This window comes from Drosophila virilis, chromosome 3, assembly GCF_030788295.1.
Source record: "Drosophila virilis strain 15010-1051.87 chromosome 3, Dvir_AGI_RSII-ME, whole genome shotgun sequence".
Classification (NCBI taxonomy): Eukaryota; Metazoa; Arthropoda; class Insecta; order Diptera; family Drosophilidae; genus Drosophila; species Drosophila virilis.
Genome location: NC_091545.1, coordinates 24,450,476 through 24,464,992, shown reverse-complemented (window position 1 = coordinate 24,464,992; position 14,517 = coordinate 24,450,476). Strand labels below are relative to the sequence as shown.

General features: G+C 39.0%; 1 protein-coding gene across 1 annotated transcript in view; it reads right to left on the bottom strand.

The window, feature by feature from the left end:
* LOC116650477 (glycoprotein-N-acetylgalactosamine 3-beta-galactosyltransferase 1) overlaps positions 1–14,517 on the bottom strand; it is a 122,980-nt gene that overhangs the window by 105,149 nt on the left and 3,314 nt on the right. Inside the window, exon 2 of the mRNA XM_070208333.1 lies at positions 12,934–12,991. The gene's annotated coding sequence lies outside the window, so the exon portion shown is untranslated. The remainder of the gene's footprint in view (positions 1–12,933; positions 12,992–14,517) is intronic.

The following is a 14,517-nucleotide window of genomic DNA, read 5'->3' as shown; positions in this document are numbered from 1 at the left end:
AAACTGCATATCACAACTGTTGCGAAATCGTAAACGCCTCCCACTCACAGCGACCATAACACCTCCCAATTACATTTACTCGCTAACTCTACTTTTCAGGGAGCAATTAATCGACAATTTTACAGGCACAAAATATTAGACAAGGGGCGGGCGATGGGTCGTTGGGTTTGGCAGTATGTGACTATAACTATGGCAGGTTGTTAACTCTGACAACACATTTGGACAAATCCGTTTTCAGTGTAAGGACAACAACAAACAGCTTGCACAGTACATGCTGTACAAGTCCCGAACGGCTCAACATGGAAAACACATGCTACGAAAAATGGAAAATCAGGTCAGGATCCAACAGGGCCAACAACAGCCCTGGCCCAATGCAGTTGTAATCGTTAGAAAATTCGAACATATTTGACAGAGCGCAAAAGTAAACACAACTCTGGGCGAGGGGTTGATTGCTCGCCTCTGCCCCTCACTTTTCTCTCCTGTCAGCGCAGGCGAGGCGAGTGAGAAATGAGCAGAGCAGATCCCAATAGCCAACACATCCAACAGCTTGTTGAGCGATAAAGCAATTAGAAGCAAAATGGGATTTTGCATTTGAAATGCTGCTACAATGACGCCCTGGCAGCAGGACAATAGCACCGGAGGTCGGGGTGCTGGTAGGGGCATAAAAGTGAGCTGAGCTGTGCGAGGTCATATAGAGCTGCACAACTTTGTTTACACAAAAAGGATTTCAACGCGCGCTCTTTAAGTTCCAATAATGACAGACAGGAGCTGGGACTGGGCCTGGGACTGGGACTCCCATAACTGACCTACTTCAGCAGCTTTGACTTTGGTGTTGTGCACGATGCAAAATGCTGAATGCTGTATGCGGATTTGAGGCTGCATCAAGGAGCAGCATTTTCATGCATTTGGCGCAACTTGAAGTGCTAAGCCGCATCTGAGGACTAGATGCTGAGAGTTGAAGATGAGTGAGTTGAGAGATTGCCTTGCCATCAAGAAAGAAAAATTCGCTTCGTTGCGCTGCAAGTTTTCATATTTGTTCGCCTCGTCGAACTTTCAAGATTGTGCACAATGTGTTGTGTGTGCATGTGTTTGGGTGTGTGTGACAGCCAATTTCTATATACTTATATAGAAGAAAGTGTGATATGCCATAAAAAGGAATGAGACACTCCTGGCTCAACGCTACAGCTAAAGGATAACAAACAAAAAATACTCTCAGGACCACATTTGTGCGATAAGGGAGCTCAAATTATGAACTTGAAATGCGAAGCCAGCTGACGAATATTTTAGATAAGAAACCAAGGAAATTTCTTTCGAGCAGCTATTTGGGTTAAGTTGTGTCAAAATATCGTTAGTCAATAGTTATCAAGCTGTTGTGACAGCTTCTACCAACTGAGCTCCGCTGAGGTTGTGAGAATGTCAGGGAACAAAAGCAGAAATTGATTATATTGAGTTGGTGCCAAACACACACTATTGATGAAAATAAAAAGCAAAAGCGCGTTGCTGCAATCGACAGCTTTCCATCCCAAAGAGATCCCAAAGAAATCACACAAAAATTATAATTGTTTTTGTTGGGTGCAACAACGTTAGAAATTGATTTAGAGAATACGAAATTTCAAACATAAATAAACTCTCTCTTTATCTAATAAAATCTGTAATATCACACACACCATGCCCAGCCCAAGAATAAGAGCATTTCATCTCCGAATTCTATCTGATTGTGTTCCATTTTATTACAATTTGTACCTTATTGTATTTTATTTTAATAGTTCATTCAAATTAATTAATTATTGGAAAATGTTGTATATGGCCTACTGTTGTAAACTCGATAGTTAAAAATTTACCAGATTGATTTCAATTATAAATCCTGCATCCTAAGCTGGTCCTTTATCAAAACTGTTATGCACTTGTTGGCACTAAGAATCAACTTTGGACAGCTTTAAACTATTTTTGGGGCCAACTGATAGTCCAGCTTTTACTCGCCAAAATGCAGATGCTTGGTTGCAAGCCATGGCTAATTCACACACAAACCACTTTCAAGTCTCAACTGCAGCCACTCAACAACTGTAATTTTTATTTGGATCCTTGTAACTACTAACAAACAAACAAACGAGAATCAAGCAACCAGCCAACCAACCAGTCAGCCAACCCCGGTCAGCCCGAGCTAACAAAGATCCCTAATCTCGAGTAAATCCAGCGTCCGGTTCAGAGGCTGCAACAGCAGACATTGTTGTTGGTCTGCTAAATTATTCGCACATATGCAAAGTTGGCAAAAAGTGCGAGGACGAGGGCGATGGCAACGGCGAGTCCTGGCAAAAGACATATACAGCAGCGGCAGCAAATGAAAGGATAGCAGATACAGAAAATGAGCGGAAAGGGCACGTACCGCCAGCCCCGACAATGACTGTGCAAATTTGGTGCAGATAAGCAGAGTCCGAGTAGTGCCAGCAGCCCAAAACTAATGCGCGCTGACATGCAAAAAAGGGTAAATGAGTGACAGGACACACAGGACAGAGGACACAGTGCGCAGGGCGCAGGACGCAGGGCAGGCTCGATTCCTGAGTACCGCACATTGTAGAGGCGGTCGGAAAACAAAGGTCCATATACCTATAGCTCGCTCGCTCTCTGCATCTGTGTTTTGCACTCTGCTCGTGTTAAATGCTTTGACAATTGCTATAATTGTCAACTGTCAAATGGCATTAACAATTTTTTCTGTTGTTGCTCTTTGCACTTGCCCGCGCGCTCAATTGTGTGCGTAGGTGTGGAAATTTGTAAATGGAAGCGCACAATGCGAGCGGGCATTAAGGGAGAGTGACATCAAAGGGGAACAGACGAGGTAAAGGGGCTTAAATCCAGCTGGTTAGACATTTGCTGTTTTGATTCTGTCAATAAGATTAAAGAGCAGCTTGAAATTGGCAAACAACGGGCCTTTAGAAAACGTAACCCCTCTACTTGGAACTGTTCCATGCAAACTAAATATTAACTGGTTATGGCAAAAATAGCATAGAAAACTCGCAAAAAGCGAAAGGAGGGACTGGGAAGGGAGAGAGAGAAATAAAGTTTGAATATGGCATCTAATATACAAAATTGCCCTAATATTATTTCTGTATTTCCTTCTCTCTCTCTATTTCTGTAAAATTTTCATTACAGAGGTCCTGCCTATATAAAGCTATGGTATTTACTAAAATTTATATTTTTTTTTAAAATACATTTTGGAAATTATTTATCATGTTTATGTCTCTTAGTCAATACAATATGTTGGCTTATAACCACGCTTTGAATGCTTCAAACGCAGATGCACAATACACAAACTCATGTTCAACGGCAAAAATAAAATTAAATGGCTTCAATATTCATCACAACTTCATAAAATTTCAACCGAATAAATATGAGATGCAAACGTTCGAATACACCAAATTATAAAACTCTAGTAAAATAGGGGATATGTTCAGAAAGGGAAGTATACATATCTGTGTATACTTTATGAAAGCCTACATAACAAATTGGGCTCTAAAAGTTTTTGAATTATGTTTAAAAAAGAAAGTTATAAAAGTTATAAAGTTATATTGATAGCATGTCCACATATGATATATGATATGATAAGCCCATTTTTCGATGGTATAGGAATATATATGTATATGTATATATATAATTCTTTATAACTCCTGTAGCTTCCAAGACCAATGCCAGCACACAGACGGCCTCAACCTGATTAAGAAATTATATACTTTATGGAGTCAATCATGCCACCTTTTGGCAGTGACATACATTTGCACAAGCCCTATATAGCCTATTTTAAAGGAGTGCAGGATATAACAAGCTCTAGCATATGATGGCTATCGAAGCCGAAATACGATACACAATTAGTACAGTAAGCCTAAAAAGATTTAACCTTTTTGAAAAAGTTGCTAAAGAAGTCCTTGGGTAACTTTTCGCTGAATATTCTCAAAACTTTCATCGCAGTCACGAAAATTCTTCTTTATTGTTAACGTATAGTATAAAGAGCATAATAGGCTAATCGTATAGTTTTGTATTATCTTTTAGCCTTAAAATCACACCACATAGTTTGCAACTTACAGCATTTGGTTGAACTTTTCGTTATTCCAAACCGAGCAATCATCGTCAAGTTGCCAGCGCGTGATGACAGTTTTTGCCAGCCACTAAATGTCAAACTTTGTGACATGTCTAAGGGTAAGAGAACGGCAACAACTACAACAGCAGCAGCATAAAAAATATATATATGTAAGCTTCTATGTGTGTGTGTGTGTGTACAGCTCCTGACATTCGCCGACTCATATGTGACATTCAAGTGTCATCAAAAAGTGAGCGCGCTGGTTTGCATTTTTATGAGAATGACAGAGAGAAGCTCTGCAATGACTTGAGTGATTTTTTTTTTTTTGGGAAAATAAAGAAAAGCGTACCGAAAGATTTTGCATAATTAAATTTTGTGGCACTGTTGAAAATGAACAAAAAAAAAAGTTGTTGTTAGCACAAGTATCTAACAGAAACACGACGAATCAGCATAAAATAATTGAAAATGTGTGTGCGCTCGGATCTATTTGAATAAACGCAATTTGAATGCAAAAGCACGAAGTGCAAACAAGCTGAGAGATGGGTAACAGGACACAGAACACAGCCACCACAGTCTGCCATTGATGGATGGTCTGGGGCTGAATGAGATGGGCAAGGCGCTAATGTGGAAACTACCGAAAGGGTTGTGCGAAAGGTGTCAACTGAATAGGATTAAAGATTTCAAATTTCTTAAAGCGAAACTAAAAATGAATCTAATAGGCAAATTTCCCATATAATTCAACGCCTAACACATCGTTAGCTTCCCATGTGGGATAGAGATCTTTGTCACAATTGCCGAGATGATTTCTGGACATTTGAAAAATCCATTAGGAGCCCACATATGTCAGCTCGCCACAAGCCAAAACACGAGGCCAATAATTGAAATGTCAAATCCGTGCTAATGACATATGTAAAAGCACAAAACTGCCGAAGCGAAGACCCAACCAAAATTAATAAATGACACAGATTTTAGCACTTTAGTTGAGGGGGGCAAAAAAATAACCAAAAACAATCTGACGCTGCGGCGGGCACTCAAGAGACAAAACTGCTATAAAAACACAAGTGACAAGTGTGGCAGACACATGTGAATGCTAAGGGAGTGAAGAGTATAGGGGGAAGCACATGCATTATATGCATATGGAAAGACACAACCCGACCCGCACAGACCACAGACACATACAAATCTGAGATGTGGTAGGCAACCAGAATCAACCACAGACTGGAATTTTGACACATTTGACAGGCGAGAGCCGGGAGGCACTTGGTAAGCAGCCATTTGATAGCCTCATTAGTGATGAGCCACTGCAGCAGCAGGAAGAGCAGTGAATAAGCAAAAGAGTAGCTGTCAAAGTGCTTAAGAGGTTGCTTTCATTCTTGGTCTTGGGCTCGTTGGACAACTTGCGTAACCAAAAACCAAAAGGATATCGACCGTAACGCATGAGAATTTGACACTTGCTCCGAACGGGAGAGCCTCCCGCACATGTCCGGAACATGCTGTTCCCTCATAAATTCCTATAAATACACATGGCAGGCCATAACCAAAAAAAAATTGCTTTAGAGGCGTTCCCCAAACAACGAAACACGCTTCGGGGTAACATCACAAACTGGGCAGGTCCCAGAGCCAACTTGTCTCTGCCCCGAAGCATTTAGTCATATTGAAACATTAAAAAAGTCAACACCCACATGGCCAAGCTAACAAAAACTTGACCGTATGGCCATTTACCAGGCATAATAAACAAGTCAAGGGGGTCGGTTGTCGGTACCAGAGACCCACAAAAATTATAGACAGCCAAATTGGGGAAAAATCATAAAATATTTGAGACTAATTGAATTCTTGTATGCTCTACAAAGGGGAGGGCAATTTTCTATATCTCAGCTTGGCTTACAATTTTAAAGAATTTGTATATAATTAAGCATCAGTTATATTAAATTAAATTTTATATACCAATCATTCAAAGTATATAATGTTTTTATTAAAGTAAGTTTAAGTGGAATATTTGTTTATAGACATCAAGTAAATTCTCATATATATTATATACGAGACATGAATGAATTGTATGATTATTCCGATCAGAATCCATAGTACCTACATATGTCTGTTCGATAGATTAAACAATTTCATTTATTTTATGAAGCTTTAGATAAGTTAAATTATTAAGCAATGTTATAAATAAGCTTGTGGCAGTATTATTTCATTTAAATAATGGATTAAATAAATCCCGATCTATAACATTGTTTTATTAAGACATACCTTTTCTATACGCATTTGTTATTACTTTACACTTTTATCAGAAAATGTAAATGTTCTGAAATTGATCTACATATTTTTCTAATCGACTCAAGTTTTGTACATATTGTCAGAAAGCTTAAGATAAGTGTAAATATCGATCAACACGAACATATGTAGATAGAATTTTAACATGATCAATTCATTTGAATTCGATTAAATAAATATCAGTACATTGTCTGAAGAACTTTATCATCGATTCATTACGAAATTTCTTTTCTATACATTTCAGTATGAATCCTGCAAGTCCTTATATTAAATATAAGCAGTGTATCGTAATACGATCATTGTTATCAATACATTGCATATTTCTTCTTTTTTTTTTTACTTGACAAATCCTTCTCTGGTATTCCTCACAATCTTAACTGCTCCCGCAAGCGTGCGTAGCGCACCAGCGCCCCAGGCAACCATAAAAATGTCAAAAAATTTCTATGTATTCATAAACACATGTGAGTGGAGTCGAAGACCCAAGCGGACCGAGAAGTGAAACCCCAAACACGCCACCGCAATGTAACCACAAAGTCAATGCATCCCCTACGCTTCCACTCCGGCCAGTTTTCAGTCTGTCTATATGGTTAGTGGACATGGTTTATATGGGTAGTACATAACTTAAACATCGCAAGCCCAAGTAGTGTCCTCGCATATGTCCTCACATATGTGCATTTAACATGCAAACGACGAACCAAGGAAGGACTTTAGTGCCTGTTAACGTTTAGCTGGACGTAGGGAAAGGGAGCGCTCAAATTTCCGGTCAAGCGAGCGAATCCTTACAAGCAAACGACGAACGTTTCATATTTTTTGGTTTCTTTTGCCTAACGCCCACAAAATTTCTGCTAAATTAAATTATAAATACGGCAAAAAGTCGCTGGGAACAGCGCAACACAAATAAAGTGGCCAAAGGCGGTCGAAAGCCGGACAGAGGGCCCAGAATGGGATGGTATGTCTGAAAGGACGATACCATTTATGATTCATGGCAACGTCTGGGACGCGCCTTCCCCTCCGCAAGCCCGCCTAAAACATCACATTGTTGTTGTTAGTTAAAGCTGCAGAGCTCCGGTCTGTTGCTTAGTTGGATATCTGCTTACAAAGTGCGTGTCAAATTCAAAAGCAAGTTATTCAATCCTTTTATACAGTGTGGGATAGTTTTTGTTGTCAGTGGGCGGCATTGGACTGTGATATCCCCCTTATCCTGTTATTCAAGCACATTTTATTGTTAGCATGTTTGGATTTTTTTTGGACAGATTTGGGTTAGCGATAGGCGCGTCATGTGTTTAGAAAAGATCAGATATTTCTGATTGATGAGGGTTCAAGTTTATTGAAGCAGCTTTCAAGTATGTTTCATTTGATTTTCGGGGTATGTGAATAATCCTGCACAAGATTCAATTTACAGTTGCGAAGCTTACAGATTTTAGTGTCCCAGCTAAGATAAATAACACATTTGTTTTGAAACTACAAAAAAAAAATAAATTAAATTATTTATTTAAGAACTTTCCAATACATAAGCTTTTCATTGCTCACTTCTTCTCAATATATATTATTTAATTTAATTGATTTCAAAAGCCAAGTGAGGGCTTCCATTCGCTTGAGCATTCCCTAATCGATTATCCGTTCAAGGTCAAACCGAATGATGTCCTGCCTCACGTAAGTGTATCAAATGACCATCGCCAAAAGAAAAACAATAAACAATAAAAAAAAAAAGCAAATGAAATAAGAACAAAATCCGAATCCCTAACTGTGGTTAACATCTAGGAAATCCATTAACTGCCACACTTGGAGCGTGAAAAGGCGCCGCCACCAGGCTGGAGCTAGTCGACTGGAGGAGCAGAGTACGCCAAAAGCGAATTGAGATAAAAGGAAAACAAAGCAACGGAGCAGACGAGGACTCGAGGAACCGAGACGGCGAGGCGTACTCGTCGAGCTAGCAGACCACATCATTTCATAACACTTCCAGTTCATATAATCTATTTAACCCAAATTTAAACGTGCCGTGCGTTTGTTCCGTGTTTAATCAATTGTAAAGCAATTTTCGCAATGTTTTTTCTTTAAACGACAGCGGGAACGAGCAGCAATACGAACAAGGGGATTGGGCTTAAGGACGATGTGGCGTTGGTTGCGACTCCTATATCCTTCGCGTGGTTTTTCGCTTGCCTTGCTGCCCATCTATCTAACGACTTCTGCACCATTTCAATGGCAACTGTTTCACAGCTGATAAAAGCTGGCAGATCCCGGCAAAAGGAAAACGCAACTACAGAGGAGCATAGAGCTGTAGGTGCGGGGGTGTGTAGGGTTTATTGGATTTTAGCGGCGTGCCTAATCGTCTGCGTAATTGTTCTGACGCTGTGCGTGAATCCTGATCCTGTTTCTGATCCGTCTATGCTGTTGCACTCTGAGCATTAACCAGTTTTAAGGAGCATGCATCCAAATATATATATATTTTTGCAGCTGCAGAATGGACACAAAGAGCCCACACACCCCCGTCCATAGACCTTTTCAAAAGTACAACCACAAAATTTTCAATTAACTTTGTTAAAGGTTAACCTTTCGCTTGCCTCTCCCCGGTTGCCCTTGTTTAATTTGATTAATTGCTGCGAAAATTCGATTCCGCTGTGAATATATATTTGCGTGTGTGTGTGTGTGTGGGTGAGAAATTGAGACAAATGAGCCATTTCTAGGTGTAATTTGAATGTTCATTATTTTGAAGGATTATGGCTTAAAGGTGGGCATGTGATAAGCCCCGTTTGTCAACTCATTTCTTTATGAATGCCTAATTAATTGATTTATTTAAATGAAATTTCAATCATGAAATAGAAAACATATAGTGCATATATCTCTACAAATGTGTATATAGAAATATTAAGTAAATTGATAAAAAAAATGTATTTGTCGATCAGGCGAAAAGTAGATTCATGTATGGACAATTTTTATGTGTCTCAAGATACCTTGATAAAACTCGGCATTCATTATAGCAATACATAGTATGGCAAAATATTTTGTTGTCCAATATATTCTCAACAAACTGATAATTTACGAGCATTATAATGCTCACATATATGCATTCTTGGCGTGCCGAAGATATTCTACTCTTTTGTTATAAATCCCAGAAAATAAAGTAGCTCTGCAATTCTAACACAAATTTTTCTTATCAACTCCACATTGCAGTTGTTAAAGTAATATCAAAGTCGAATACTTTTTACAGCTTATCGCTTAAAAGCAATCTATAAAACTTCCCAATTTTATTTGTGCTTATATAAAGTGCTCTGAGTCCTTTTACATACACATATTACACACATGTACAGTGGAGGCAGACCCCATTTTCATTCCAATCCACTAACAACTGACCCCATGAAAGGGACAGCACATACCGAGATTGGCGGGGGAAAATGTGTTCACTTTTGACTTTTCAGGTTCTGGTTAACGCACAAAGGCGAATGCCTAATTGAATTGTAGCAAAAGTGAAAATAGAACACTTAAAATTTTTTGAAGCTGGGACAGTGGAAGGTGCAGAGGCCGGGACAATGGCGCATTGTATGAGCCACAAACGGATGTTATATTCCATTTAAATGAAAAGGAAGCAATAAAATTATTCTTTTTTTTTTTGAGAACTTCAAGCAGACAATTTGTAGCGCTTCCGGGGCAAAAGGAAGCTGTTGCAACCAGCTAAAATAAATGCCTGTACCGGAGACAGTTGCCCATCTTCAGTCTCTACTCCAACGCCAGTTACACCCGCAGCTATTGCGTCCTGCGTCCTGCGTCCTGCGAGGCCAACAACAGGCAACATTAAAACAAACTATAAAATGCAATCGATCTAAACGGTATAAACCGGAAAAGAGAAATGTGGCATTGTATAATGGAAATGGGTTTTTCTATTTACTTCTATTTTCTTTTTGTTTGTGTTTTTTAATGTTTTTTTTTTTCTGCGCACTTCGTCTTGTGGATGAAAATTGCACATAAAAAAAAGCAGTGCAGGAAATAAAAGAAAATAATACGTTTGCGAGACGACGAAGAAATGAAATGAAATGAAAAACTGTGATATTGATAAATGTGATATTAATGGCAAAATGTTGGGGGAATTTAAAAGTTTTGGCTTCGCTTTGTTGGTTTAACGCGGAAAAATGAGCTCGGTTTACATGCGATTTAAATTATCATTAGTCATACGAGCTAGGATTGGATTTTGAACGAAGCAAACGTATTGAACATGTAGCTCAAAATATATAATAGGTAACTGAAATTCCCACTTCTATCTAATTTTTAGAGAGGCAGGAAAAACTGCAAGTTAAAATAAAATAAGTTGCGATAATAAATATTTCAATATACTTGTTATCACAAAACAATTCAGCTTATGCAACAAAATATAGAAATTTGGGTCAGGAATTAAAACATTCTCAAAAACTTAACTTTTCTTACAATACCCAAAAAAAAAGTTGGATTTTTCTTAAACGTGTCAATTTCCATAGTCCATTTGAGGTTTGACCTTTCAGGATAAAGTTTGCATTTACTATTTTAGTTCCACAGAAAAGCCTAGCTATAAACTCTGTGCTCATTTCTTTTAGCATTACGCCCCAAACAAGTTTCATGCCTCAACTTTGAGCTTTCTTATCGCTTGCCATTACTCAAGCCACTATCTACCCCAAAAATATTTTACTATTGCCATCATATTTACTCTTATGTGTGGGCAGCATTAAATAAGCAAATCTCTTTGACATCGCTCGTATGTTTCACAAACTTATCCTCCAGCTCCTTTAGCAATTTTACTAGCAAACAAACCGCACAAGAACTTGCAGAGCAAGAGGGAGAAAAAAAAATGCCAACTAAGTAAATCTCTGCGCTTGCTAACAATAATCTGACATAATGTTTCAATTATGCGTCGTTTAGCATTATAGACGCTATATGAATGCCCCCGCCAACCCCCATGACCAGCCCAGCCCATCCCAGCCACACCACAAAATGTGAAAGGACGACGCCAGGTTTTGGGCAACACGCCCAACGCTCAGCAGACCGCCCGCCCACCAAGACATTAGGAGCAAAACAGACGCAGCATTTGGAGAGCTAAGCAAATCTTACTAAAATAAACATTTTAGCATTAAATTTACATAAGACGCGACAATGAGCGTGGCGGACCGGAGAAGAGACAAGGAAGCTGTGGATAAGGCTGAGTGGAGCAGAACCATCTACTTACGAGACATTTTCATAAACAGCAACAGTCGACATCATATAAAGATGAGTGTACCAGCTTGTATACGAACTCCAACTCCGAGTGCGACTCTTGATGTGCTCCCGCGTATTTGCATAAACATTAGCAAAACAAATTTGCACATTTACCCACCCAGCTCCGACATTGTCAGCCTCCAATTCCGCAGCCGACATATAAAAACAAACCGTAAAAACACAAGCTTATGCGAAACAATGCAAAGCTAAGAGATACCCTATATTATAGCTTAGTTGGCTATCAGAACAAGGCTGCAAACTAGGTTTGAACCACAACCAACCAAAGAGCAACTGCAGTTGGATTCAAAATACATTTAAGGAAGATCCAGCTTCAAAGCATATATCCAAATATCTTTGGTAGATTACATTTTTTGTAGGAATTAAATGTAGCCCGCCTTTGCATATGAAAATATTTACTATTAACAATATTTTCAGTACAACGGGCAATTGTAAATTAAAAATATAAAAACGTAGATTTTAACAAAAGTCCGGATTTAAGGATGTTGAAAAGCAGACCCTACCTAGAGGCAAGGAGTAATATGCCCTCTATAGCTCTTATTGTCTGGGTATATATAACAACTGTCAAGTTTATGGCGGACAAAAAAAGATGAAAATGAAGTTAGAGCACCGCTGAAAGCGGAAGTCTTTAGGCCAACGTCAAACCAAAAAAGGCGGAAGCGGAAGTGCGTGCCAATCAGAGAGAAAGCGAGAGAGAATTGCGAGCGGCGAAAATATGCTAAATCAGCCAAAAATGCTTATAATCATTTCAACATGATGATGATGATGATGACGCCGACACTGAATATGATGGTGATGGCGATGATGATGATGATGATGATGATGGCAGATGAGAAATAAAAATGTTGCAACTTGTCTGCTCTGCCGTCTGTTTGTCTGTGTTTTCTTAGCAAGTTTAGCGCCATTTTCGTCGCTTTCCCAGCAACTCCAGCAAATTTTGTGGCACTTTGGCGCCCAAAACTCGGAACAAATGACAGCAAATATGCGTTTTATTGAATTTTATGTGCTTGACGCGCTCCTCAGTGGATACGGCTGCCTTGGCAAGCTTTACATTTACAGAGCTTAGACTTGGCCCAACGTCTTGGCTTTGGCAATAACATTTTTTTCGCCTGGCGGCCAAGTGAGCGTGAAATATGCCAACGTCTAGTTGTTGGCTCAAAAGCGCCCTGAACCTCATTGAAACTACATTTGCTTTGGCATTGAACTTGACAATGTCAGTGCATGAAAACAAAACACATAAAGGAGCTAAGCATATTTGAAGAAAATTGAATAGATAACCAAACCCTAATGAAATTCGTTGAGAATTAAATAGAGAGTTGAAGATTGGACTCGTAGATAGCATTTATATGACTTACCTCTGTAGAACTCTCTGCCTCATGGCAGCTGCTTTCCATTTTCGGATGGGCCTAGGATCTGAAAATATACAGAATAAGCTTATGTTTATATAAACGAAATGAATTGATGCATTAGTTATGTCTCATTAGGGACAATTAAAATCTTTGTTTGCGTCCGATAATTTATATTTAATGATTCGAGCAATATTATAAAGTCATTCAAATGCCTTTAAGCTTAAAGCAAGTGAGTGCATAACTCAACTGTCCTCAAATAAAATGAAACCTCAAAAACTAATTAGCAGAGACGAAAATCCCACACAGTTCTAATCCAAATAAAATGCATTGCAATTGTTTAGGGCATAGATGGTTTATCATATATAGTATTTGGTCTACTAGTGCATATATAAAATCAATTAATCAACGCCTGCCATGCCTGCGAGCACCCACAACAAGCAAAGGAGCAAAATAATTTCAAATCCTTTCGACAGCTGACCGCACTGAGCAAATGCCGCAGAGCCTAAACCAACAGCAGCAGCAGCAGCAGCAACAACAACAACAATAATAATAATAACAAACTATGGGAAAATGCATAAAATTTCAATTTTCTCTAGCGTAAACAAGAAACTGTTGAGAAGGAGCTGAGTAAATCAAATCAGAGCTTTAGGCGAAATTTAATTGCGTTTAACCTAAAATCAAATTTTCAAAAGGTTCCCAAAAAGGATGCTGGCTTAAGATTCAATCAACGTTCAGGCTACTTGAGGCTGCAAACAGCAACAACAAAAACAACAACAACAACAACAGCGACAGCACAAACAACAACAAATCAAAAGGCTCATGTTTATCTTAATATAGAATTTTTTTCCCACACAGTCGGCAAAGGGATAATAAAATTGTTGCCAGGCATTCCCCAAAGGCAAGAAAATAAACAACAACATGCTCGACTGGCTGCATCCTTCAAGGCATAGACAGATAGTTCAGGACTGAACGAAAAAGGCTTAGACAAGTTTTGTGTTGCAATGATTTTGATTGTGGCATTGATTTCAGCCATCCCCCCCAAATTCTCCCTGGCCCCGCAGCTGTCTATCAGCTGTGCGCACGAATCGTTTAACACAATCAGACAGACTGGGCACAGTAGGCAATGCTGCCTTTACCTTTTATTATTTACTTTTATTTTGATTACATTTCGACTTTCAGCAAAGTTTCTGGCCACAGCCCAGAAATTCACACTTCACAGTCGGAAATCGACCCCAAGAGACAAGGCTCCAAGCATATGGTATGACGTTGTGTGTGTGTGCTACCAGAATCCTTGAACCCTTTTGGCTAACTAAATCATCGACTAATTTGCTAGATACAAACACAAACACATGCACACATACAGATATTGTTTTTATGGGCACACACAAAATTAGCCGCCTTATCAACAGGTGTGGACCAGACCTAAACAGCTGTAGCCTATTTCAGCCTTAACCCAAACTGAAACCGTTCTTTGTCATATTTCGTTCCAGGTAAAATGCATACATAAAACCTAGATTCCATGTATTTTTTGTTATTTCTACCCTTTATGAAGCTGATGCTTATCAGGTTAGGTTCCTTTTCTAAACTATC